The sequence below is a fragment of the Pelodiscus sinensis genome, chromosome 9, assembly GCF_049634645.1.
Source record: "Pelodiscus sinensis isolate JC-2024 chromosome 9, ASM4963464v1, whole genome shotgun sequence".
Lineage (NCBI taxonomy): Eukaryota > Metazoa > Chordata > Testudines > Trionychidae > Pelodiscus > Pelodiscus sinensis.
Genome location: NC_134719.1, coordinates 60,755,824 through 60,779,576, shown reverse-complemented (window position 1 = coordinate 60,779,576; position 23,753 = coordinate 60,755,824). Strand labels below are relative to the sequence as shown.

Below are 23,753 nucleotides of genomic sequence, written 5' to 3'. Positions count from 1 at the left end.
GTGGCTAGATGTCATTTCACTCCGACGGGAGCTCGTTAAGCTGCCTCCTAACGTTGGGAGAACGTTCGCTTTGCTCGTCCAGACCATTCTAGCTTCAAGACCCGGAGCTGGATGAGGGAAGCAAAACCCCAGGCCTGTCTCCTTCCACAGGGTCACTCGCGAGAGGCATAACGTAACTCCCCTCCATGCCCCACTGAAAAGCCCCATGGGGACCTGGTCAGGGCACGTGACGAATGCAGCAGGGCCTGCTTCTTCGCCCCTCTCTCCCAAACGCTAGTGTAAGCGAGGTGGGAACGGATGCTCTCTTGGCAGCTAGCTGGGAGGGGCAGAGGCTGGGGTGTGTTTATGTAAATACGGTTCGCTCAGGCATTGCTTACAGATTCAGCACACGCCGTGGGGTCAAAGTGAGCCACTTGGAGGCCTAAAGCACATCAGTACTGAGTGACAGATGGTTACGGATCTCGTAATTATTACGGGAATAGAGAAGCAAGGCTGCGCTTAACCTGGCTCCAGTGCGGGGGCCACCCTCAGTCAAAAGCGCCTCGTGAAGCCTGCGGATTGAATGCCAGTCTGTGGAAGTCGGAGGGGCATTCACACCCTCAACTAGCATCCTCTCTAGCCTGGTTCAACTTGTTCCACCCCACTATGATGAACAGAGCTTCATTAGGAGCCTCGTTGGTTCTTTTAAATTGCTCAGTCAAAGCCGCAGCTGCTTGTGAGGAGACAGCTTCGGCCCAGAGCTGGAAGTCACACTTCTGCACAGAGCTAAAATCACTGGGGCTGATTGGGGGGAGCTGCAGACAGGCGGCTGGCAGGAGCTCGGTGGTGTTTACCCCTCACACGCACGTGCGCTTGTGATGGAGGAGAACTCATGTACCTATGAACTGTGGGTCTGCGCTGACCAGCCACTACTCTGAATGGCGTGGTGAGGGAGGTGGGGGGGATGCACTACAAGGACTTAGGTGTTGGACTGTCTAGTGTATCTGGGGAGGGGCTCTTGTTCTTACATTTGTGAACACTCCGGCTGTGTCTACACCAGCACGCTCTTGTGCAAAAGCGGCCGCTCTTGTGCAAAAACTTGTCGCCGGTCTACAATGGCCACGTGTTCTTGCGCACGTAAACCGACGTTCTAATGTATGAAATCAGGGCTGCTTGCACCAGAACTCTGACGCTCCCACTCAGGAATAAGCCCTCTTGTGCAACTGTTCTTGTGCAAGAGGCCACTGTAGACAGGCAACGTGAATTTCTTGCGCAAGAAAGCCCTACGGTTAAAATGGCCATCGGAGCTTTCTTGTGCAAGACAGCGTCTACGCTGGCATGGATGCTCTTGTGCAAAAGCACGTCTCTTGCGCAAAGGCACATGCCAGTGTAGACGCTCTCTTCTGGAAGAGTTTTTGCACGAGAACTCTTCTGCAAAAGAGCTCTTGCGCGAGACGCTGCCAGTGTGGACGTAGCTGTCCTTGTGCTGTTCTCTCAGACCAACGCTAGGTTACTGTTATTAAAGTCTGCTCGTGAGAGGGGAGGAATTGGCACCTAGACGCCCCCGGTACGTAGAGCGAAGTTCTCCCAGGTGCCTGTGTGGGGGTGTGAACCGATTTTGGTTATAACGTGACTAGGAGCTGCTCGCTACGCTCCTACTCCCGCTCTCTGGCCGCTTTCGCTTCACTGAGCGAGCCTGTTGATGCTGGCGTCACAATGACATCATTCTGTCACCTGGCAGGAACATTCTGTCGCCCGGCAGGAAAAACCTTTTTATCTAGAGAGAAAACAGAACCCTCCTTTTCACTACTACATGCACACGCACACGGACGCTCTCTTCCTGCCACACATGCGATTCCGACAGCGCATATCTTGGCCTAGACCCCACCGCCTGAGGCAGGATCCTCCACAGCTGAAAGCCAGAGCCTCTCCAGCATGAGTGAGACCCTTTAAGCAGCAGTTTTCACAGATTCACAGGTTGTAGATGGGAGCATGGTGAAGGGTGGGGGAGGGGAAGGGATGACAAGCTAGTCAGTGTGCCCATTATTAATTGCCTGCCCACCCAATACTTTTGCCCACCTACCGCCAGACTTTGCCTCAGTTCCAACCACTCTGTAAACTCCTCGCTACAGCTTAGACATGAAACTGCCCCTCCTTCCCCACGCCTGATATACAAGGTCAACAGGCCCAGTGCAAATCCCATCTCTCTTTGTCCACACATGGGTTAGGCTCTGCCGGCGGGTGGCCCCCAAACCCAAGATGGCACCGGCTCACCCTCTCATTTAGGCTCGTGTTCTCTGGCACACTCCCTGCATTTCATTCCCCTGCCCCCTTGCCAAGGTGTTCCCATGTTCCTCGAACAGGGCTGCAACGCCGCTCTCTGAAAAATTTACTTCCCCTCGATTATATAACCGGTTCCTCAGGGGGATTCATCAGCTCGCTCTGAGTGTGGCGCGAGCTGCCAAAATGAAATAATAATGGCTGGTTTACACAGAAACCCAATTAAAGGAAGAAGGCGGCAAGCGGAGAAGTACAGCAAGTTCCAAACCGGGCGACTTTTGTTTCCTGTCAGACACCTGCCTACTTGCTTTCCAGAGACAACTCAAATTCTAGTCAGGAGGGGGAAAGAAAAAGCTCCCCGTGTTGGTACTTGTTCCCTAATGCGCACTCAGACAGGATTCTAGGTCGCAAACAAAAGCACTTTTAATACACCGAAGCTGCAAGGGTTCTCTCAAGGCTGGTGTGTTTTCAAGTGGATTTAGGGTGGGAGGATGTCTTGGGCTTACGCACAGCATGGCTTCCCCTCTCCCTTATCGACGTGCTTCAAGTCGGACACGGTCTGGGGGCGCCTCTCGGGCAGTCTGGATGGAGCTCCGTCTGTTTGCACCGGCTGTAAACCTGGCCCCATGTTTCCCCAGCACAAGTACGTAGCAGTGCAGTAAGGTTATTTTGCACGCAATACACGCCCTGTACTCCTTGACTGCACCATCCAGCCTAGCTTCTATCTTCAAGGAGGGCTTGTCTTCCAGATCCCAAGCTGGCAAGATGTGCTTTCCCCCAGTCCCGGGGTCCTCGGCTCTCCCCTTGTAACACCTGCTGGGGTCAGGAAGAACAGCACTGCATTGCTGTAGAGTAAGACACCGCGGACGGATGGTCCCCCCGCCTCAACCTCTACTTCCCTGTTGCAATTACACCAGAGATCAGCATCGGGCCGAAAGGCCTCTCCCAAGCCAGGAGCGCCTCCCCCAAGTGACTGTCGCATCTTTTTCTAAAATTGATGGAAGGAAGGAAGGAGGTGCAGATCCGGGGAGGAGAAAGGGGAGTCTGAAAGCAGTGTGATGTACAAAGGGACAGCAAGAGGGAAGGATGCAGAGAGCAAGGGAGGAAAAGTGACATTGGAAAAGGGCAACAAAACTGATGAGGGGTTTGGAACAGGTCCCATATGAAGAGAGATTAAAAAGACTTGGACTTTTCAGCTTAGAAAAGAGGAGACCAAGGGGGGATACGATAGAGGTCTATAAAATCATGACGGGTGTGGAAAAAGTGAATAAGGAAATGTTATTTACTTATTCCCACAATATAAGAACGAGGGGTCAGCAAATGAAATGAATAGGCAGCAGGTTTAAAACAAACAAAAGGAAGTTTTTCTTCATGCAGCGCACAGCCAACCTGTGGAACTCCTCGCCAGAGGATCTTGTGAAGACTAGGACTTTAACAGGGTTCAAAAGCGAGCTAGATAGATTCAGGGAGGATGGGTCCATTAATGGCAATTAGGAATGGTGTCCCTAGCCTCTGCTTGTCTGGAAATGGATGACAGGAGAAGGATCGCATGATAATTACCACAGAGGGAGGGAACACAACGGGTATCTGGTATTGGCCACTGTCGGCAGACAGGACACTGGTCTGGATGGACCTTTGGTCTGACACAGTACGGCTGTTCTTAGTAACAGAGGGAAGGAGGGAGAGAGGGGACACATGCAGTGGGAAGGAGAAAGCTTATTGCCATTGTTAGAAGAGGGAACATCATGGTGAACCAATGCTGGGATTTTTAAGTACTCATGGCCAGATCCAAAGCGGGTATAAAACATCAAGGATGTCAATAGAACAGCACCAGTTTATTCCAGAGGTGGGCCTGCTCCCCGAGAACGTTACTGGCCTAAATGAAGGATCACCGTGTAAACCCTGCCCCGTGCTCCCAGCCTCCTCCCCGCCCCGTGGTCTCGGCCGAAGTTGCTGGTGTTGCGGGAGGCGGCTGACAACCAACAGAGCGGTAACTCACTCCTCAACTGTCGCCTGCGCCTCTGATTGCCAGTCTGGTACTAACGAGCAGCCTGGGCCCCGTTCTGCCCACTGCGGTAATAAGCACTTTAATTAATTTAATTCCAGACTCCTGAGCCATTTCATTTCTTCCTCGGCTGGACAATAGCGCAGCTAGTTGAGCAGAAGAGTCACTAGAGAAGGAGCGAGAGAGAGAGACAGACACAGAGCAAGGCAGGGTGGGCGACGGACCCTGACCCCCCTCCAGGATGCTTGTATTTCGATAAACCACCGAACGGAGAGTTGGTTGCTCCCCTGATAAGTCCCTCTAGGTCAGACCCTCAGCTGCTGTCACTCAGCACAGCTCCAGTGAAGCACTCCACAACGCTGATCACATCGGCCGCGGGCCTAGCCCAGGAGAAGATGCACCGTTCTGCCTGATTCTCATCTCCATTACTCCAATTGTGCCCCTCTGCCACCCCTTTCATCCTAGGGCAGGGACTCCTGATCTACACCACCGTGGTCAGACCCTGATGGTCTTAGCTGGCCATGTGTTTAGCTCTTCCCCTGAATGCAAAAAGTCCAGTCCAGCTGGAGATCTTAAATGCCACGAGTCTTAGGGTACGTCTAGACTACATGGCTCCGTCGATGGAGCCATGTAGATTTGTTTGTTTGGCCAAGGGAAATGAAGCCGCGATTTAAATAATCGCGGCTTCATTTAAATTTAAATGGCTGCCGCGCTCTGCCCATCAGCTGTTTGTTGGCAGATCGGGGCAGTCTGGACACTCCCCTGTCGACATGAAAGCCCTTTATTGACCTCCCCGGTAAACCTCATCCTACCAGGCATAACGGGGAGGTCAATAAAGGGCTTTCAGGTCGGCACGGGAGTGTCCAGACTAGCGCGCTGAGCCGACAAACAGCTGATCAGCTGTTTGTCGGTGCAGTGCGGCAGCCATTTAAATTTAAATGAAGCGGCGATTATTTAAATCGCGGCTTCATTTCCCTCTGCCGATCAGCCTAATCTACATGGCTCCATCGACGGAGCCATGTAGTTTAGACACACCCTTAGAGAGGATCCCAGCCAATGGGTGTTTGTATTTTTAGAACCATAGAATGCTAGAACGGGAAGGGACCTCGAGAGGTCATCAAGTCCAGTCTCCTGCCCTCACGGCAGGACCAAGCACCATCTAGATCATCCCTGATAGATGTCTAGCCAACCTGCTCTTAACTATCTCCCGTGATGGAGATTCCACAACCTCCCTAGGTACCTGGCAACCTGTCTCTAGCCAGGAGAAACCAGGGACTGATCTTGTATGTCCCCCACCTCCCCGTCTCACCGCTGGAGTCAAGGCTTTGTCTGGAGCTCCGTTCATTACGACCAAAGAGTGAAGAGATGTCTGCTCCCTCTCCTTCTGCCCATCCCCCATGCGGGCTACAAAACTGATCCAGCATCAAGGACTTTTGGGCTTGAAGCTGTATGAGCCCTTTACAAGAGACAACCCATCCGAGACAAAGGTAGAGAACCAAGGGAGCGGGGTCTAAGGGGCAGGGCACGGAAGCAGGATTCATGTGGCAGGGGCAGGAACAGGGAAGTATGTTGCTTGTCCTACGTGAGGCAGCACTTAAATGGCCAAGGCACAAGAGTTTGGGCGACAAAAGGGGAAGTGTTGGGACAGCAAGGGCCTGATTTTCAACATTCACTGCGCCGGCTGCAGTTCACAGGGCACCATCGCTCACAAATCGGGTCCTGAACTACATAGTTCAGGCCAAACAAATTCAGTGCGTGAAATTGGTAACCAACCCTACCAAAGAACACACTTCATTGCTTGTATCAGCCCTCCCTGGGTGGGTAAGGAACCACCCGTGACATATCAGTCTCGTTGGTTAATGCACAACTGCAAGGTGCTTAGATAGGATGTTGAACGCCCAATAGAAGAGCCAACGTGGAATGGCTCAGTATTTGCACTGAAAGCTATACTCTGATAACGCCTCAAGAGACTCCGATGTTTTTGTGCACAGACACACAAAGGGCACGTCCACACGGCAACGTTATTTCGCAATAACAAAGTGCACCTCTACGCAGAAAGCCATTATTTCAAAATAACGATGAGTTGGAGGACTTCTTACTCCAACTCCTGTTACCGTCATCATGAGGAGTAAGGGAAATTGAAGGAAGAGAGTTCTCTTTGACTTCCTGCTGCGTAGACGGTGCCAAAAGCCAAAATAAGCTATGTTGACTTCAACTATGCAATTGACGTAGAAGAAGTCGCTGAGCTTAATTCGACTTTTGCCCTGCTGCATAGACATACCCAGAGTGAGTCTCTCTCTTCTGAACTTTCCAGCAACATCCTATGGTTTTCCCTTTACTAGAGGGGGTCAGAAAAACATTAAATTGGAAAAAAAACCAAGAATACTGAAGGTTCGGCGGCAAAAAGTTGTGGATTTTTTTGGGCGGGGGGGGGGGGGGGGGGAAATGTTCAGACACTTTGTCATTTCATCAAAAACAGTCCTGGGGGTAGGTTTTGGTACGGTTGGTTACTCTACAGCTCCACTTCCTACCCTCCTGACATACATGTGGCCCGGAATCCCCCTGACTTTATACCAACATACCTGAGTCTCATTCTGGGAGGTTGAACCTCAACCCTGAACCTTTTAAGAGCCTCAATTATTGCTCAGCTCTGAAAAACTAGAAGGAGTCTGTGATCCTATCCTGCAACGCCCGCTACCATGGTGATGAGCACAGCATAAATGAGTGGAGAGGGAGATTGGTTTAGACGATGAAATCTCCTATGTTGTTCCAATGGTGAGTCATTTTTTAAAAAGCATTATCCTAGCCGACAGGCAGCCTGTATTATGTATTAGGAAATGACAGCCTCCCCACCCTCAAGCTAATCTGGCCCCATGAGCACCTGCCATATTGTTTACACACCATCTACTTTTATTAGAATGGTTTCTGCCTTCCTAGGAGCCGTTTCTCGCTGTCTTTTATTTGTTTACCTCTCTTTTTTCCCCTCTTTGGATTGCCCCCTCTGCCTTTCTGCCCTATGCAGACCACAAAACCGTTTTCATGGGAGGCCTTCAGACTTATGGATATTTCACTGACTTCCAAAGCTCCAGCGGGTAGGAAGAACATCTTTCTTTGTGCCTCACGCACTAGATAAATGACACTTAGCCGGTTCGGTGCTTGCTGGTGTACTAGGGTCTAACCGATCACCAGATTTGGGGTCAGGAAGTAATTTTCTGGCAGAGTGTCAGGGATCTTCTTAAAGGATCACTCATCCCCAGCGAGGTTCATCTGGGCCTATCCTCTACGGTTCAATCCAACCCAGTCGGGGCGGGGGGCAGTTGTGGCACATCCTACCTTGCTACCGTGGGTGCCTCACAGTGGTTTGCTGCTGTAACTCACAACCAGCCTCTCGGTATGCAGATCACACCCCGAGGAATGTGCACGTTCAGCTGCTCGGACCCCAGCAGCCTGTCGACAGCAGTTTCCCCCAGCCTGGGTTGCAACCAGGCGCACGACCCCAACGCACTCCCAGGCCCACACCAGGTGCTCTGCGGCACCCAGCCCTCTCCTGGACAGGTCAGAGAAATAGCAGGGCGTGTTGCTTTAGAGCCACATCGCAGCATCACTGGGGTGAATCCACCCTTCCTTTCCCGACAGTGCTGAGTTGGTTTATGGTGAATATCGTGACAAAGCTCCTACTCAAACTCGATGGGTCCGCTCGCCTCAGAGGCTCACAGCAGCCCTCAGTTTAGACACTTCCCATAGGGCATCAGTTTGCTGAGCGACTCGCATCGTTGGCCAGGGTAAGGTGTTGAGGGAAACCAAACTCCACAGTCTCAGTGGACCCCCAAAGGATACAGGGCTGGGTAAACCCCTTTCTTTCCCCAGCCAGGCTTTCCCTGAGTGGAGATGGGAAAGTGGGTGTTGGGGGGAACCTGCTCCCCACCCCGCGTTCCAGCCCAGGGCCCTGGAATAGCAGCTGCATATAAGAGTCTCCAACACCAGCAACAAGAGGGCTATCAACCCCTGAGCTACTTCCCCGCCCCTTCCTCCTCAGTTCTTCCTACTAGAATCTGCAGGTGCTTGCTGCTCCTAAACTCCCTGCAGCGCTCCTGCCAGCCCATTGCTAAGATGCCTAGTATAACGTCTTGTTCCTCCCCTGCAAACACACGCCTGCCTGCTCCCTAGGTTGTGAGCGTTGGCGGCAACGACTCACCCAGACACACCACTTTCCACCCGCAAAGGGCTCTGATAACCCTACCTACGCGGTCATCTCACCCACTATGGCACAGGAGGGAGGTTGCAAGCAGCAGGAACTGAACATGGTGACTGGTAGAACTAGCCTCTGTGGTCCATTGCTTTGCTCAGCCCGCTTTCAAATTGACCCACCCCGTGGTGTTTTCCGCTGCCCATAACCCGGTGTCTCTCATGGCAGGGCATTTCATCTGTGTAGACCCAGCTGTGTTGCCAAGAATTCTCCCTGCGCAGGTCTCAAAACAATCCGCCTCTCTCCAGTTTGCATCTACACTCAAGGACAGATCTGGACTGGTTACGTCACAGCAGGCCCCACCAAGTTCCCTGCTAGCCATGTTTTCATAGCCCGTTCTTCTAATCCTGTCTCAAGAAGCAAAGGCTCCAGCCTCTTAAGCATCTTGCCTGACCCTTTTAATAGACCTCTGATAAAATACGGTGTTTAAGGCCCTGCCGATGGCTGCATAAAGGGTCATGCAACAGCCCCTCCAATCTATCAGCCAGCTGCTGCATTGAGCGAGGCCGCAGCTGTGGCGCGGTGGTTATGAATTTCATTTGGTGCGTCTTTCGCAGAGCTCGGTGTGTTCTCCGATCAGGGAGCGGACGCTCCACACACACAGGTTCCTTGCAAACCAGTCCAAGCGCTGATGGGGGGGGGGAACACCCCCCCACACACACAACCCACACCAAAACCAGAGGCAGTTGCTGTGGCAACCAAGAATGTGGGTGCGCAGATCCAGCCATCTCAGCATGAGGTGAGCTTCAGACAGAAGTTTGCTGGAGGGGTAAAGGGACCCTCTGGGAGAGCGCAGAAATCAAGAAATTAGGACATTGCCGTTCTAATTGATGTCTGTTTTTTCTCCTTGTAAGGGGAGGAGAAATGGAAGGGAGAGCGGAGGCACAAGCACTAATGACAAGACGTCCAGAGGCACCTTACAGATTAATTTGGGCATCAGCTTTCGCAGGGAAACACACTTTGTCAGAGGCACCCGCTGCTGCTGCGGCATCCGACCAAGTGGTTTTTACCCACGACAGCGGGTGCCCAAATAAATCCGTTCGCCTGCAAAGTGCCACGGTCTCCCCCTTGTTTGGGGGGATACAGACTGACCCCCCTCTGATATTTGCCTCCCAGCGCCGTCACCGAATGCAGGAGCAAGTTGGTGACAAGGAAGAGTCGTGCCAAATATTATTGTGCACTGCCCTGACGTGTGGCATGTTTTCCCCCACCCTCGACATCGGGCATGGAACCAGGAGCCTGTGGGGGCAGGCAGCACCTCTCTGCAGCATCTTAAGCTGTCACCAGGCGCAGGATGTGATGGACCAAGGGTGTGGTGCAGCAGAACGCAAGATTTGCGCTCACAAAATCCAACAGTGCTCTTCCCTGCATGCTAGGTACATGGGCCGTGCTTGTCAGAGGGCCGGATGGTCCATCTCATAAGGCGGCCATATTGGGTCAGACCAATGATCCATCCAGCGCAGTCTCCTGTCTTCCAACAGTGGCCAATACCAGGCGCTCCAGAGGGAGTGAACAGAATAGAGAATTGTCATTTGATCCACCCTCTTTCTCCCCTGCCCAGCTTCTGACAAACAGAGGCTAGAGACACCCTCCCTGACCCTCCTGGCTAATAAGCGTTGAGGGACCCATCCTCCGTGAATTTTATTCCTGGGGGCATTCCGCACCAAAAAAAATTAGAAACAAAAAAATCTGCCCACCCTCTTTTAAAATTCTGAACATTGTAGGTGTCAAAACACCACGACATAATCACACCCACTCCAATTATGAGGGTAATGTCTTTCAAAATGCCTGTCAGCAGCTAAGCCTGTAGCACTACAGGCACCAAACCAACCCCGGGAGATGGGGCTCCACTCCACTCTGTGCAGCGGAAGTCTTAGGCTTGAATTTCAAGGGCTAGTCTCAACGGCTCATGTTTTTCTTGGCATTAGTTTCGGTGCTTAGGAGAGGTCCCAGATAGACCAGTCTAGAGACTGAAATAAGCTGCCTGGCCAGGGGCGCTGATGACACAATTGACCCTGTGGACATGCACAGTGCTATCTTCTCTGGGACAGATCCTCCAGACCCTACTTAGCCTCAGTCAGCAAAACGTTCATAGATTTCAGTAGGAAAGATGCCTCCATGGGAGTAGATGCTAGTCCCTGCACAACAACCGTGCTGTTTGTCCAAGTGCAGGAGAGCTTCTGGACAGCTTCCGCAAACTGGAAAGAGAACGATGAGAACACACACGGAGAATGCTTGGAGAGGAAAGGCCAGGCCAGGAGTAGTATAGAAAACCACCGGCCCCCTGCACTGCTTGTAAACACACCCATCAGAATGCCAGGTAGCCCACTTGGAACGGCTTTGCAAGTGAAGCCCATTGGGTAGGTGGAACGGCAGAAGTATTCCACTTACCTGCTGGGCCTTGTTCAACACTGGTACCGTAGCCCCTTGGCTTCCTGCTGGTTTACGGGACACGAGAACGTCACGCGGCCTGGGCATGCCATGAACTTAACCGAATGGGGCAAGAGGACAGCCAATCCTCCTGGAAAAGGTGGCATCCCAAGCCAGTGGCTACCTGTGCCTGCTGTCTTGACCCGGACGGGGGGCATGGATAGGCCATGGCTTCCTCAGTCTCCTCGTCACAGAAATCAACAGGGTTTTTCCATTCGACTCCAGCAGACGCTGGCCCAGGCTCTTTGGGAGCTGCAAACCTGGACTGGCCTCAAGAGAGGTTGTCAGGGATGCTGCAGGACCAGGGACCAAACCAGAGATGCCTTCAGGCAGTGTTCTTAACGTGCCCCTTTTGGAGCCCACAGCAGCTAGGCTAGCGAGTTGGCCTGGGGGTTGATGTTGTGTTCTTCCTGAGGCTACACGCTGCCTAGCATGGGCCACACTCGACTACGGAGATCCCCTGGGTGGCATGCGGACACACAGGGGTGGGCGTTGGAACCTGCTTTCATGGGGACATGCACTTAGCCAGGACCAGGGTTAAATCCCCGACTCATTTTCTAGCACCCCTCTCTTGGTGGAGTAAAACATCTGAGATAGATCTAAGATCTAAGCCCTTGTCTCTTTATTATGGGCTTAACGATCCCCGTCCCCCACATTTCCAGCAGGTGCCTCAGTGAGATTATTGCATCGCAACTGGCGGGTACGTATGTGTACCACAACATTGCTATAGGCTGGACAGGGCTACCAGGCATGGCACAGAGCAATGTTGGGCCATGCCATCAAATCAGGAAGGTTTTTCGGGGGGCGTGCCTCACATTTACCCCAATGGTGCTGGGTCATCCCACTCTTGGGACAGCTGCAGCCCTCCGCTCTCCTCCCAATACCCACCTAGGCGGATACTCACAGCTGCCATTAGCGCCGAGTGAGGCCCAATAGAGATTTTTCACAGCTGACCTGATTGCAGGTAACCATAGCAATCGGCTCTCCCAAAGCCACCGGCAAGGGGTTTCTACAATAATATTGCCTCTCCCTTACATGGAGATCCATCCTCACTGGTGGCAGGTAGGTTTGATGGGACGAGAGGGGGCCATTTAGGCTTTCCAGCCTGGTATTTCTGTTCCCCTAGGGTTGCATTTCCACTCCGAAAGAAATGGACATGAGTTTTGAATGGGAAGGGTGTCGTGCTGAAATAGGAGTTAGGAATTTTTAATGCGGGCACAAAGAGAAATCTACCCGGACTCACACAGTACATAAACCTACAGTCTGTTTCCCCTCTAATTGGTAATAAATGTAAATGTTTAGTTATGCCTGACTTGGGAGCTATGAACACCACATCTGTCTGGCTGTTTTTTCTGCCTTCAGAAGGACTGTAGCGTTTATACCATCTGTGGCTTGGGGAAACGGAGAAAAAGCCTGAGTGGAGAGTGAGCGCACCCGTGTAGACTTGGGAGAAACAGCAATGCGGGGGGTGGGGAGAGGCGCATGTATGAGGCCAGGAGGCAAAAGAGTGGGAGGAGAGAGTCCAGAAATGGGAGAGAGGCAGCTGAAGGAGAAGGCAGCTAAGGGATACTAGAAAGGCAGGGATACTAGAGAAAGAGATGGAGACTGGGAGAAAAGAGGCTCCAGGAATATGCTTTCCAGATGCCCCAGAGCAAGCAAAGAGGAAGCTAAAGGGAAGGTGACCACGTTACGGGTCAGACCCTTATCAGGGAAAAAACAGCATCAGGGCCGGAGCTATGGCCATGAAGGGACAGGACTAGGGTGGAAGTGACTCCGCACTTCCCCCGCAGATGGTGGAGCGAAGCACCCGGAAATCAGGGTTCTCAGTTTCTTGGTATAACACTGAAATGTGCTTCCAGCATCTTGCACCGCCTGACTGCGGACAGACCCTCCGGGTGCTGCAATACGTAAAGGACACAGCGGGGCTTGCCCAGAAGGTAGGGCGACTCCCAGCCTACCTCCCAGCACAGTGCACAGGAATGCAGCCAGCTGCAGGGAGCCTAGCGGGCATGCTCAGGAAAAAGAGCAGCCCAAAGGGCTGCATAAGGGTGGTGCAAAGTCACTGCCCCTCCATGAATCCACCCTCCTCCCCATCATCTCAGGGCTCCTACCCCAAATCCCAAAAGATTAAAAGGAAACAGAACGGGCTCAAACCAAGGAGATGTTTATGGGCACAATAAGTGGGGGTGAAGAGAACATGGACGGCATTTTTTCTGGCACTCAGCCAGCTCTTTTATGCAAAAGCTATTTCTCTCTTCCCACTAAGTGCCTACCACTAATAGAACATTGACAGCAGGAGTTGGGCATACTTGGTGCTATCCATGGTGCTGAACAGCCCTGTTCCACCATCTTTGCAGACATCTTTCCATGGCCAACTTTACCCCCCCCACACACCTTTTTTCCATACCACAGTCCAGGTTCTGCCCTTTTTCTGGCTAGGCCTGTTGAAGCATTGGCAGCATCTTCCTTTTGCCAGCTCTCGCACTGGACTCTTGTTCTGACACGGCTGGTTCTTACTTTGAAGACGGAGGCTCCTGAATGCAGATCTGATTTCCTAGTGTCTCTCCAATCATCGGCATGTTTTTTTCCTTGATCGAGGTGAAAGCCTAAAATCCAAAAGGTATTGATCAAAAGCAGCATCTTGGGGTGAGATTCACTGGGAAGAATCAGCAGTTTTTCCCGGAGCCAGGCAAAGGACCCTAGCAACAAAATCAGGCCAGTAGACATGAAAAGAAAAAGACGGCATCTGTATTTACGCTCAGTAAGGTGGGACGTATGCGGATGGTCAGTTCCCAGGCTCTAAGATGTAAAGTGCTCAGCTGTTGGGGTCGTTACTGAGAGAATCCCTTTGGTTGATCAGGTTGAAGAATTAGGTCCATTCTGGGGGAGGAGAGGATGTTTTCTGGAGCATCTGGCATGGTCAGGAAGCCAGACCCAGTGGCTCACTGACCTGCTTCAGCACTGGAATTCCTGGGGCGAGACCCTGCTTCACAAGTGACTTTCACTAGAGCTGGTGAAACATGGGTGCCAGATGTGGCATCACCCTGGGCCTCCAGGGGGTGTTGTCCCTTGACTAACAAACCAAGCAGGGCCTGACAGAGAGGTGGGGGCGTCTAGCAGACAGCATGTGGGTACAGGAACTAGATGCTTCTGGCGCTGGCACTTCTGTTCGCTCCACCATTGCTTTGAGCTACTCTGCTTTTGGACAGCCGAGGTGCCGCTGGCCCCACATGAAAGATTTGTATGGCCATGACACGTAGCACAAAAACATCACCTTAAGGGGCCACAGATTGGCTGCCTGTGTGGGACTGGAGACCTTCTAAACCCTACCTGTGCCTTGCCTGCTCTGAGGAGAGGTCGTTACACATTACCTCGCTCCAGGTCGGCACCTTGGAAAGGGTTGGTCAGCATTCTACTCACTCCTGAAACCTTCCCCCACACAGGACCCTGCTCTCCTCCCAGGCCTGCAACCAGCAACCCCCCTCTGTGCGGGGACACATTAGCTCTGCCCCCCACCTTGCAGAGTGCCAAGGGGTCTCTAGCAGTCCCCAGAGGCAACGTTGGCATATCACTTGTGCGTAGCTGGCTGCTTGCATCGGTGCCGGGCACACTTACTAAGAGCAATTGTGTCGATGCAAAGAGTGGTGCACCCTGGGTGGCTATCCCAGTGTGCCATGTGCAGCCATCCAGTGCAGTGCCTTCTGGGAAAGTGTCAGTGTGTTGTGGGATAAAACTACTCCTCCCAGCACCTTTGGAAGGGATAGGACCTTGAGGGCATTATGAAATGGAGCTATGTTCCTGTTAGGAGCTTGACCTATCATTTTCAGGTCTTGGGGGGGGGTGGGCGGGGGGGGAGGGAAACCAGCCACCACAACCTCCAGAAGACACTGCCAGCATCTGCCATCTGAGGGCATCACAGGGCCTCCAGGGCTCTGCTATAGTTACGGGAGTTGCAAAAACAAGGGGCATGATTTTCCTGCAGTTGCAAACCTGCAGCAAGTATCCCCAGCAGGTTGCAAGAGGGTTTCTGGTTGCTCTTTTCCATGAGCAGTGGCATACAGTCATTCAGAGACAGCTTCCCCCCCACAAGAGGAAGCTGCAGCAAGAACCGCCAAGGATCTTTTTGGGGTGGTTGCTCAAAAACAGCTCAAGGGAAGTTCAGTGACAATAAATACAGAAGCCGTCAATGCAGCAGCTCTATGTGCACCTTTGCAGATATGTAAAATGACGGCCTGCTCCTGAAGAGCCTGAGACCTCAGTCTTTTGGACAGAAGCAGAACATGGCGTCAGAAGTAAACATGCTCCCGTAAGGACAGAGCAGCTTGCAGGACTGACTGTTGGACTTGAAAACTCAACAAACCTCGGACGAGCCGGATTCCACTTCTGCTTGGTTTCCAGTTGTCTTCGGCAAGACAAGCTGCCCTTCAGCGCATAAGAGGAAAGTTATTTTTCATTCGGTGCTGCGACAATATTGTAGAAGAATTCAGGGCTGCAACGCTGCCGCCAGTGATGGAGAAGAATGCTCCAGAAGCATGTGGACATACCGCCAGCAGTCCAAGGGAGATCCCTCCAACATAAAAAGATTGAGGGCACACGAATTAGACACGAACGCATTCACTAGGCTAGTGCCTATTGTGCGAAATAGCAGCTTGGCGGCATTCGAAAGTGTCGAGAGGAGAGAGTTTAGGTCAGAGGAATCCGAGACAAGAGGCGCCTCAGACACAAATGCTCAGAATCCTCATGTTAACACAACCCGGCGCTATAGAAATGTGAAGCAAGCGAACAAGGTCTCATGCAGATGAAGATGATAAACACAGGACCCAGGATTCACTACATTAAAAAAGAAACCCCATGACAAGGCAAGCCCACTTAACAATGAACGCTGTGGGTATACAAGATAGGCCAATGCTGTGGGGCATTATGTATAGAAGCTGTGGAAAGAGAAGTCTACGTAGGCGTGTGCAGAAAAGCAAGCAAAGGAAAGCCACAAAGCATCTAGCAGGGGTGAACAATGAAGAGATGCCCAGCAACTAGATAGTGTCTATGCACAGAATCTAACTCTAGATCCCAACCCCACTGGTTAAGATACAGAATTGTTGGGTAAGGTCATTAAAGCACTAGCACAAACAGGAAAGTGAATGCCAAGTAGATAAAAAGTCTCAGAGGAGTCGCCATGTTAGTCAGGTACTTTAAAAATGAGTGGTCCTGTGGTACCTTAGGATATGTCTACACTAGCACCGTAGTTTTACCTAGGGATGCAAATGTAGGCATTCAAAATAGTCAATGAAGTGGGGATTTAAATATGCTAATGAAGTGCGGGATGATCTCACCGGCGCATTTCAAAACAGCTGTTGGATCAGAGTAACGCTCCAGCGAGATCATGTTAATGAAGTGCGGATGTGATAGACCCGCGTGGGTCTGCACTGCCAAGGGCCCCGCTCCCCCCCCCCCCCCCGCGGTGGGGAAAATCGAGCTGCCACCATGGCCAGTTGGGGCAGTCTCGACCTCAGGCTCAGCGAGGCTGGGGCTGAGTTGGGAAGTGGCGCGGCCCCGCTGCACAGGAGGCAGGGCCAAGCCACGCTGATGCTCCCTGGCAGGATGCCAGGAGAGTGCACGGGCCAATGAGCACCGGGCGGCTCGGGGGCAGGGTTCCCGATGCCCCGCCTGATGTCCTGGAACATGACAGTGCAGAGGGGGCGGGGCGCCAGCACGCGGCATCCGCCCCTGGGCCGTTTGAAAAGCAGCCAGGCCAGAGGCAGCAGGGGGACGCACGGAGGAGGCAGCCCCATGGCGGGGACCAAGTAGGAGTAAGGCCCCGTGGCGGGTTTCTGAGCCAGGCCTCCCAGGAGGGGGATAGGAAGCAGCCCGGGGTAGCACGCCTCTGGTGCCAGTTGACGGACGAATTTTGGGATTAACCCCCATCCATCGTGCAAGGGGAACATCGCCCCTGAACTTAGGGCCCTGGGCTGGGACCCGGTGGAAAGGGCGGGCCCGGGTCCCCCTTCCCCCACCCGCTCCGATCTCTAGGGCTTCCGGCTATGCCAGTAAGCCGGAAACCCAACCCAGCTACTACATACCTTTTCTGGACCCCGCCCAGGGTACAGGCTAGACTTCAGGGCGCTGGACCCTGCTCAACCCTTTCACAGGGGGACTCATGGGTTCGCTGAACCCCCCTCCCAATCCGGGAGAGGGAGATCGCAACCAAGGACCTGTCCCGCAGGGCAGAGGACCTAAGAATCGGACCCAACTCCGGCAGTGGGTACACTGAACCCCCCCTTCCGGGCGGGAGGGGGCGGTCGCACCCTTAATACCCGTCACAGTGGGATATTTAAATCCCCGCTTCATTGACTATTTCGAATGTCTACATTTGCATCCCTAGTTCAAACTAGGGTGCAAGCATAGACATACCCTCAGAGACTAAGCGATACATATCCAGTATCGTGAGCTTTCGTGGGTACAACCCACTTCCTCAGATGAGCAGAGACTCATCGGAGGACAAGAGTTTTGTCCACAAAAGCCAGATAGTGGAGCATCTCCAAGTGTAATGGACTGTAATACCCTGTGATCCTGCAAGACGGATCAGCAAGTCTGCAGCCAAGCAATGCTAGGTGGTAGCATCATCGTCTTAATTTTTACACTGCTGGGGTAACGTGAATTCCAAGGGGAGGCACATCAGGAATTGCCACACAGACAATTCTATCGGCGCTAACAGGTGAGCTTCGGGACATCAAGCCTCTCTCCTGCAATTGACATGGTAAATTCACACTCAGAAGAAGTGAACATGCACCACTAAACAGCCAGTTGGCATCTCCAGGCCTTGAATCCTACAAAGGATGATTTCGAGGAACTAGGGTGCCCATCAGGTATGCTAAACGTCAACAGAAAACCATCTTCCCAGCACACCGCCTGCCACACAGCGTTTTCATTACACTAAAAGAAAATATATATATCAAAAGCAGCGGAAAAGGACATTATTGCCAAGGTGCTGAGGTGATGACATGGATAAGAAACAGAGTGGCCATAGAAAAGCTAAGAAATGGTGCCTCTTTTTAATGGCTTTTGTGGACGTGTGTAACCCCCAGACCTTCTGGGTGTGGTGCACTGTCCCACCTAGTGGCACGGAGACCAGTTACAGGGAGAAGAACCAGTCTGCTCGGTGTAGCCTTAGCTGAGAGCCAGCTGGTCTTTAGCTCACGCGCTAAGCTCCAGAGGTCCCCGGTTCGATTCTGCCTGTTGGCCTGATGTGTGTTTGCATGAGTGTCAGTCACAACCAAGCAGCTACAACAAGGCACGGTGGAGCTCTCATTACCACATCCCCATGAGCAGAAGCCGCCCCACCTGATCTCTCTCAAGCCAAGACATATTCAGAGGTGGATGCAAGAGACAGACCCTGGCAACTCCTAGCAGGAGCAGAAAGCGGTTCTCACCACCTTCTGTGTTTGCCTGCAGGTGCCCAGATAGAGCAGAATGCCATTTGGAATCCAGCTGGCTGGCAGTCCCGGGTCTCAAGGCAATTAACATTGCAGCTGAGGACAGTCCAGGGCACAGACGTGGCAACACAGCGCAAGAGGCAACGTCAGATCACCACTGCAATCTCACTCATCTCCTAGGTTGATGCCTCCAGCTCTTCCTAAGACTCAACGAGCAGCTGATGAGACTGCAATTCCCTGAGCAGCCTGGGATGCCATGCTGGCTATACAAAGCCTGGGCCCAGAGCCAGAAAAGAGGGGAGCCACAAAGCAGAAGTCCCAAGACTCCAAACACCAACTTTCAGCACCGGCTATTCGGGTTTGTAAGTTACCCAACCAAATTCCTCCTTTGTCTCTGGCACTTCTGTGAACCTCCTAGACACATCCTTGATACAGGCACAATGGGGATTTGGCTGCCCCAACATGACAACTCTCCACCACATGAACACCAGGCGTACGATGACCAAGCATGTAAAACATTTCATGCAGAAGAAGCAGTGTGAGGAAAATGGACAGGGAAACTTGGATTCGGGGGGGGGGGGGGGGGGGGGGGGTGAGGGGAGCCGCAGCCATCAGTGTTAGTATCAAGTGCCTTATCTCACAGAACAATAGACACTTATATTGAAAGAGCGCCTAGCAGTGGTATGCACGGATCACATTTTTCACACGTAAAATACAAGGTCAAAAATCCACACACATAGGCGGTGATAAGAAGCGACTTGGAGTCGTATTCAACAAGCCGCAGCTCTCAAATGTCTCCAATGTATGCTAGTAAGACTACAATATTACCATTGACATGCACGCTATGAACAAAAGGAACCGAAGTAGAGAGAGACTCCCTCCCACAGCTGCTTTGCCACACGAATCTGATACAAACAAACAAGCCAACAAAATCCTTAGCTTACAAAGCATCCATTTGTTGTGTTCCTTATCAGGCCAGCTGCATTCCTGTTCCCAGAATTCCCTGCAGCATGTGCTTGGGTACAAAGAGCGACTAATTCAGACATCAGGTTTTTAACAAAGTGGCTGGACATGTGCAAAGAGACTCTAGAGCAGTGTCTCTTACATTTTTTAAGACCGAGGATCACCAAACAATTTTTTGTTTTGAGGAACACCAAGGATTTTTTTGGTGCGGGGGAGGGGAAAAAGAGGGGCGGGGGAAGTTAGAGAAAAAAAGGTTGCCTGCCCCTTTAAGGGTGGCCATTTTGAACTCTGTTCTCTGCGGCACACCTCCAACTGCTGTGGAACCCAGTTTAAGAAACCCTAAGGCCGCTCATGAATACTGGAACTCTTGTGGTGAGTTCAGTATGCAAGACACTATGCTCAAAAGCAGCGAGGAGTCCTGTGGCACCTTATAGACTCACTGAAGTGTAGGAGCATAAGGTTTCGTGGGCAAAGACCCACTTCGTCAGATGCATGTAGTGGAAATTTCCAGAGGCAGGAATAAATATGCAGGCCAGGATCAGGCTGGAGATGACGAGGTGGATCCAATCAAGGAGGATGAGGCCCACTTCTAGCAGCTGATCTGGAGGTGTGAATTCCAAGAGAGCAGAAGCTGCTTTTGTAGTTAGCGAGCCATTCACAGTGTTTGTTTAATCCAGGCTTGCTAACTACAAAAGCAGCTTCTGCTCTCTTGGAATTCACACCTCCAGATCAGCTGCTAGAAGTGGGCCTCATCCTCCTTGATTGGATCCACCTCGTCATCTCCAGCCTGATCCTGGCCTGCATATTTATACCTGCCTCTGGAAATTTCCACTACATGCATCTGACGAAGTGGGTCTTTGCCCACGAAAGCTTATGCTCCTACACTTCAGTGAGTCTATAAGGTGCCACAGGACTCCTCGTCGCTTTTGCAGATTCAGACTAACACGGCTACCCCTCTGATACTTGACACTATGCTCAAAGTCAGCCAAATATCTGTACCTTCTGTACCTTATGCCTTATAGAGGTGACCCTATTTCAAATAAGTCACCAACACATGGGAATAGAATAGGGGTGGGCAAATACCAGCCCGCGGGCCAGATCCAATCTGCCAGGGTTAGCCCCTGGTGGGCCCCCACACTGCTGGTATTTACCAGTGATCTCCTGTACCTATGGAGACACAACTCCCATTGGCTGCGGATTGCCATGCCCAGCCAATGGGTGCAGTGATCTCCTCTACCTGCAGAGGTGCATGCAAATATAGCGGCTACGGCCCACCAGGAGCTAACCCTGGTGAACCACTGTGGTTTTATTGCTTACCCCCGGGATAGCAGCAGGTCTACCAAAAAAAGTGAGGGTGGAGTATACTGGCCAACTATCACCACAGAAATTAAAAGCCAGGTGAGAAACTGCAACAGACAGAATCCCAAGCATGGAAGTAGATGGCAACTTTGCAAATCCACAGTATTCTCAATGGGCCCTGGAGCAAGGTGTGAACGGGCTTCTGTCGTAAAAAACCCGACTACCTCATCATCGCTGATAGATGCTCTGGCTTTTGGGAATTGGATGAACTGTCAGACGCTGCGGCAACAATGCTAATAGACAAAACAATGGAACACTTCAGCAGACATGACACACCAGATCGGGTCATTCTGAGATGATGGATCACAGTTTACCAGCAAGGAATTCAAACACTTGACAGATTGGGGATTTAACCACATCACAGCCTTCCTGTACAGTCAGCCCCATGGGAGAGCTGAGTGAGCCATCAACAGTGCAAAACATTTTCAAGGGAAAGAAAGCAGCATGCCATCCTAGCTTGGAGAATGGCACGGCCAGCGACCCTAGGCAATGTCAACGGTCCAGGTGTACACTGGTCTCTACCGCCAGTGTGCTAATAAAACCTGAAGTAGTGGAGGAGTCACGGATCAATTAGAGAAGCACAAAGCTAAAACCTACTGAGAGTTAGGCCAAAGTCCTTCCAGAGATACAATCCAGAGCCCCTGTAACAAGGGCATCTCTTTCTTCAAGAGAGCCATCACATGCATGGACTAGATAAACCTCTACCCCTATACTGTTGTGGCTGAGAGACATGCAACTTACCAGAACTGTATTGGACAGCTGGATTTACAATATCCTACAGCCAAGGGAAGCCCTAGGTGGCATAAGGCGGACCTGTAGGAGGCATTTAACAATGAAAGATGGAATTCACTGCTGAACACACCCACTGCCAGGAGATGGAACAGGATGGAGAACATGCCATCCAACAACATGAAGGGTTAAGCAAAACTCAGGCCTATGACAAGCCAAACTGGGTACCATTCCTGGTACCATGAACAGTACTCCAACCCTAAGGGACAAGCCACCCACCCGAACTAGATGACTGCTAGAACATTGACCTCAAACACCAACCATCCATATATGTAGATTTGAGAAGGTCAATGACCTAGTGTTGTGCCTGTCTGCGTGTCAGTCTGCAAGGCCATTTGTTCAAGAACTCTGCCTATATTGTAAGAGCTAGGGCCTCCAAATTTAGTAGGAAGCTTCTTCTTATAACTTAAAGCAAGGTTGGGGTTTGGTTGTGCCAGGACAACCGGAAGCCCCAGAGAAAGGACTGTTTTCCATAGCATGGAAAGGGAGGGGCTGTTGTTTGGAGGGATGCAATACTGAGAGTGTCCACTAGGGGCAGCTACACCACCAAGGGCGAGTCCAGCAAGGTTGGGGCTCTGCCATCTTGCTGCCAGCACACCGAGTAGCCCCCCCAAACCCTTTCTCCCCCTCCATGCCCTTTGCTGCAGCACCAGAGGGGAATACGGGGGGTGGGGGAGAAAAGGCCTGTGTTGATGGAACTCCCCACCTCGAGACCCTTCTCACTCCAACCCCCCCCACACACACCCCCCTCCTGCACTCCCCCCACATCCCAATGCCCTGCCCCCTGAACCCCCACCAGCTTCCCGCCCTGAAGGACCCAGGCGATGCCAGGTACCCCTGCTAGCTGCTGCATACAAGTTGTGTTAGAAACTGTTCTCGTACGGGCTGTGTCACGTTTACAAAACCACGGTTTGTTACTGGGGTACAGAGTCGTCAACAGGGCAAAGGTGACATTACAAGCCAGCTTCCCACCCACAGGAGGGAGTGCCACTGGCTAGAACGGCCTCCGCTGTGCAGGGAAAGGCGAGCAAGGTCGGAAGCAGTCAATGCTGCCGCGCTTTGGTAACATCGCCGATCTACGGCCTACAGGCCTGTTAGGGGACTGGCCTGACTGATCGGACCAACACTGCAAGAAGGGCAGCTGAACGCCTCACAGATTGCAGTGGGGCAGGGGAGCGTGTCCTTCTGGGGAGGAGGGAACCAGGCAGCTGCTTGTAGAAACCTTTGAGAGAAGCCGCAGACTCCCGGTGGAAGTTTCAACAAGGTCACTGAGGAAGAGAAAGGGGAAACCCCAATGCACAGAGCCCACCTTCCCCAACAGGGGGGTGAAAAGCAGATGCCACCATCAGCTCTCTTGTACTTCTACTGCGTCTCCTGGGAGAGACGATGAAAAGCCGATCGCTTTGTCCCGTGCACTTGGGGTGGATCAGGCACCATCTTTAAATGGACAGACCCTAAGGAAAACCACATGCACACAGCGGCAAAGTCGCGGCCATGCCCTGTGGGTTTCGTGTGACTAGCAAATAATATTCACCTCAGAGACTTGCAGTGGTCCTATACACAACCCTTCCCCCTTTACAGGAGGCAGGGTCCACAGCTTAGTGAGCCAGACTCATCACAGGCTAGTCCAGGGTTTTGGGGGGGAACCCCCTGCTAGTCCTGGCCCCCCTTCTTGGGGCAGGCTCAGTGTTGGCAGGGGAGGTTTGGGGAGAACCCAGGCCTGCTCACGACTCCAAGTTCAGCCCAGAGACCCTAAAGTAGCAGCAGTTGAAGTTGTTTTCCCTTCTGAATTGGGAGCTTTTTCCCTGGGCCACTTCCCCAAACCACCCCTCCAAAAAGTCTCCCTCCGGTACCTGCAAACCAGCTCACACAGCTTCCGCTCATTCCACCTTTTCTCCTTCCAGTCCCTCACTCTTTGCCTTCCCCCTCACTTTAGCTAGGGGAGGCTTTTTAAGCAACTCCACTCGCTATAACCGGCTGCAGGTGTGGGGTGACTGGCCTGAGGACGCAATCTAGCTAATTAGCCCCAGGTGCTTTCCTGCCTTCGTTTTATTGCAGCAGGCTCTAGCAGTTTATTCTGGAAAGAGAAAACCACTTATCCAGTGCCCTGTGTACCTGCCTCCACCAGAGTGTGGCAGGCTGCTGGCTTAGGTCTGTCGCAACACCCTTACCTGACGTCCCGCTACCCCCAGACCACTGGATTCATCTGCATTGGCCTCGTGGGACTGGCTAGAGCCGCTGATGGGTCCTGGCCTGGAGCACAGCTGGAGCC

General features: G+C 52.2%; 1 long non-coding RNA gene across 3 annotated transcripts; it reads right to left on the bottom strand.

Annotated features, from left to right (window-relative positions):
- Window positions 1–2,493: 2,493 nt before the first annotated feature.
- Window positions 2,494–23,426, bottom strand: LOC142830691 (uncharacterized). Of its 3 annotated transcripts, XR_012906134.1 has the most exons (5): window positions 23,335–23,426; window positions 22,791–22,935; window positions 15,301–15,507; window positions 13,335–13,546; window positions 2,494–3,072 (listed from the first exon to the last, which is right to left on the bottom strand). It is a non-coding gene; the product is annotated as an uncharacterized LOC142830691 (long non-coding RNA). The 3 variants fall into 3 exon arrangements; XR_012906133.1 differs by lacking the exon at window positions 2,494–3,072 and having other exon boundaries at window positions 13,094–13,546; XR_012906135.1 differs by lacking the exons at window positions 2,494–3,072; window positions 15,301–15,507 and having other exon boundaries at window positions 13,094–13,546.
- Window positions 23,427–23,753: the final 327 nt, after the last annotated feature.